Source organism: Echinops telfairi, unplaced genomic scaffold, assembly GCF_000313985.2.
Source record: "Echinops telfairi isolate 266 unplaced genomic scaffold, ASM31398v2 ScPeMD7_4;HRSCAF=17, whole genome shotgun sequence".
NCBI lineage: Eukaryota > Metazoa > Chordata > Mammalia > Afrosoricida > Tenrecidae > Echinops > Echinops telfairi.
In genome coordinates, this window is record NW_022103900.1 from 40,279,940 (window position 1) to 40,283,244 (window position 3,305).

At 46.3% G+C, this 3,305-nt stretch overlaps 1 protein-coding gene across 2 annotated transcripts in view; it reads right to left on the reverse strand.

Annotated features, from left to right (window-relative positions):
- WDR33 (WD repeat domain 33) overlaps window positions 1–1,296 on the reverse strand; it is a 139,568-nt gene extending 138,272 nt beyond the window's left edge. For both annotated transcript variants that reach the window (XM_045298653.1, XM_004703864.2), the window contains exon 1: window positions 1,161–1,296. The gene's annotated coding sequence lies outside the window, so the exon portion shown is untranslated. The remainder of the gene's footprint in view (window positions 1–1,160) is intronic.
- Window positions 1,297–3,305: the final 2,009 nt, after the last annotated feature.

A 3,305-nucleotide genomic window follows, 5' to 3' on the forward strand; every position in this document is an offset into this window, starting at 1 on the left:
ACATGTTTTCTTTCAACAAACAGCAACTAAAAGTTTCAATGTTTTCATTAAGAACTACAATGGCATCAAAAAGATCTACTACATCAATCTCACAGGCAAAAAACAAACAAACAAACAAACAAACAATGCAGGATGTACTTAAAAGTCAACTCTAAGCTCTCAATGTTATACCTCTGTTTCACAGCTTTATTTCACTATAATCCACTCACTGGTTTTTATTCTATTCACCATTTCGCTGTGTTTTACTCATATTCTAATCAGTCTTCCAAATTCACTGAAAGGTTAAACCTAATGCCATCTGGCTTTCTACAAGTAAGCTGTTTTTCTGATCTAATTTACACAGATCAATTGTGAAATTACCTGTGGACCTGATTCCTCCTCCTTTCCCTAAAGGGGCCACTAAACCATAACCATTAGAACATATAAACATTAAAGCACACATACACACATACACAAATAAAAAAAAGGCGGAGGGCGGGAGGATTTCTAAAGATCTTAAAGCTGGAGGGGGGAAATGATTAAAAAAAATAAAATAAAGATCTTAGGGCATTTTTAAGTCGCTTAAAATTGGAGGTACAGACTTGAAGGAAACATGGCCTAAAAGAAACCAAAAAGAAATGTAACTATTCCATAGGTACAGGGGCTTTGTTTGCCAAGCTGTGGATATTTACCCTAATTATAAAACACTGGTTCAAGCGACGCTGTAAAAACTTTGCAGTTTACAGATTTAGCGATGTGAAAAAAATGCTTGCTGTGTTACAGAATTCGCAGCAGCTTCCCGTGAACCCTTCAACCATCCATTCCATTCAAAGCTCGACCCGCTCGCTCTTCCACCCAAGGCCCGACTCAGTTGACACAGTTCGGTGTCTCCCCAAACGAAACGTGTTACCCAAGGCCTGCCCGACCTATGTCAACTGGTCGCCCCCGACCGCCGGTCGGGGACGCATCCTACCGGGTCCTTCCTTCCTGGTCGGGCAAACTCCCGGCCCCCTCCCCGGTGTTCGCGAAGCCCGGGAGAGCCCTCCCCGACGTCGCCTTCCCGGCCCTACACGCTGCCCTGCACCCCTCCAAGCCACCCAAGCACGCAACGGCCGAGCCTGAAAATGGCGGAGCGCCGCCGCTCGCTGCAAGAAAGCGGCCTGTGCGGCCACCACACTGACCGTTCAGCGCTGGGAAACGCTCCCGGCGGCGGGCTCAGGGTCCGGCTTCGAACTCTCCGTCCTCGCTTTCCTTCCTTCTCGGCGCCCTCCGCCCCGCTCAGAGCCTCCCCGCCACAGGAGCGGCGGCCATATCGCTCGCCGAGCCACCGAGCTCACGCCCTAACGTCACACGCACCGTAGAACGACTGTGCGTCACGCGCGCCGGACGCGCGTCCATAGGACGCCGCTCTGCGCATGTGCAAAGGTGAGGGGCCGTTCCCCCGAGGGGCCGTCCTCCGCCACCGCGGGATTCAAGGAGCGCTTCCTTTGTTCCCTGGGCCGGCGGCTCGGTACCGCTTCCTTGGAGGGATATGGAAGGGGAGGGTGTGTCCTTGTACTGGGCACTCTTACCAACGATTTTCCCGTGTGAGCCATCCTGAATGTTCGTTCACACTAGCACCTTTTCCACAATTCCAACGAGAAGTGTTCTGGGCTGCCCAATGGTTACTGTGGGCTATGGAGGGAAACGCACTGATGTTCCTGCGGGCAGGTAAGGCCCGAGATGCCTGTCACTATTTTAGCCAGACACCAACTTGGTTCAAGAAAATCTACGTTTATTTCTGCAAGCGCTTGCTTCCAAGTTCAATGAAAAGTAAGTTATATAGCCTAAACTATGGCAAGTTCGAGGAAATGTTTAACAGGATTGTTTAAATTAAGAGGACGTCATTAATGAGCAAAAGGAGACATGGTTCACCAAAACAGGAGGCATTCTCAAACTCCATAGCTTACAGCTGCTTCCCCACAAGGTTTTGTTTGCCCAAACTTGCTAAATTAGAACCTTTTTACCGATGAAGTTTAAAAGGAATTTTTATCTCAAGGGTTTTAGTAGTGTAGAATGTTGTTAGAACCCCCAATAAAATATTTTTTTTAAGGGAGGCGGCAGCAATCTAAATAGATCCAAACTGCATTACATTTCCGATATTAGATTAACAGTGGGCTAGTTCTTTTACCTCCTTGTAAAAACTTGACAACACTTAACAAGGTGAAGCCGCAGGGTGAGTTCTAAAGTACCCAGAGGTTCTCTCCTTTCCTCAGTCAAAAGATGAAGTTATAAAAGCAGACCCACAATACAACCACTACAAAAATTGTTTCACAGCAAACATTTTAACTCTCTTGGAATCCAGATTTCATGCAGTCCCTGGAGTTGGGTGACCCACTCTGGTCATTTGTTTTTAAGTATCCTTTTGAATCTTGAACTTGATGAATCTAGTTTCCTAACTTCACCCTCTAAGCCAAACAATAGTAAGGAGCCTAGTGAAGACTTTTGCCTTAGGCTTTAATTTGTTTTTTCCAGCAGGTGCTCCACCGCGGGGGCAGGGGGGGGGGGGCTGTAATTTTTGTAGTCAGTTTCAAGAAACAGAAAACTCAGGGCAAGATTGGCAATTGAGTTTTAGGCTTTTTAAAGTTATTGTTTGATCATCTTTGGAAGACTGGATTGATACTGTTACTAGATTGACATTGATATTAACACTGAGGCTCAAGGTTTCAAGCCAGGTCTTTGTCAAAATTGCAATAAGGTATTCAGATGAAGGACAGCACCAAAATCAGAGAGGTTTAAGTGGAATGAATGAGTCTATTAAGGGATTTTTTTCAATGTGAAACACTAAAGGACCCCCAGCTAATCTGAGGGTGCCATGAATGGTCAGATTTATGTCTTGCTAACGGTGCTTTTCACTATTGTCTGGCTGTCTATTGCAGGTACTTTCCAAATACCTATGCCCCCAGTGTTAGGCAGAGTTGACTAGAGAAACAAATCCAGTGACCTTCATATATGTGTAAGAAAGAACTTTACATCAAGAAGTGTATAGCAAAAAATCAACCCAGCTCAAGTCCTTAAGTCCAATACTAATTCATAAGACCCTCTTCAGATCACACAGCCACACACAGATGCAGAATGCAGGAAGACCACAGGCCAGTGGGTGCACAGTCATGTGGATCCAATGTCCCAATGTCAGTGGAAACATGGCAGGACTCTAGCAGCTCTCAGGGTGGCCAGCAAGCAGGAAGGTGAAAGCAGGGCCCTCCTTCTGAGGCCACGCCCCCAAGGATACACCATCAGGCTATGACCTGATTGACAGGTTGGATACAGCCTTACTTTTTTTTTTT